The sequence below is a fragment of the Strix uralensis genome, chromosome 2 (genome assembly GCF_047716275.1).
Source record: "Strix uralensis isolate ZFMK-TIS-50842 chromosome 2, bStrUra1, whole genome shotgun sequence".
Classification (NCBI taxonomy): Eukaryota; Metazoa; Chordata; class Aves; order Strigiformes; family Strigidae; genus Strix; species Strix uralensis.
Genome location: NC_133973.1, coordinates 61,225,307 through 61,225,849, shown reverse-complemented (window position 1 = coordinate 61,225,849; position 543 = coordinate 61,225,307).

Sequence of the window (543 nt, the reverse complement as noted above, 5' to 3'; positions counted from 1 at the left end):
CCTGAATTTTTATTCCTGAGGAATTGCTATAGTATAAACAAGCCTTAAGCTTTTCAGAGTTCCGGGAGAAATCCTGTCTGAGCCTTGGAGAATTTGGCATGAAAAATGATATGAAAGTTTTATTATATCTAGATTTTGATTTAAGTTATGAAAAAGAATTTTGTGTCTTGATGACTGGCTGAAGCACAAGAACGCTCTTTACAGGGCAGGCCCTGAGATGACAGCAGAGAGAGAGAATGATGCATGCAAGTCATTCAGTTCTATACCGGGGAAGTCCTTATTAGATGCCTCCTGCTGTTTCTTTAAATCATTTGATCATGCACAACCTGCCATAACCAACCCACTTCTTGGAAGCAGAATTACAGATTACTGGAGTGAGAAAGATTTGGAGAAGGCACCAGAAGGTCATTCTCTGCAGTTGTGGCTTGAACACTAATTGCATTTGCACATTAAGCGGAATACTAGAGGAGCCTGAAACAGTCTTCTCAGTAGCTGTGTACAGGAGCCTTTCCCTCCCTTGATTGTAGGAGGAGAATAGGGAGA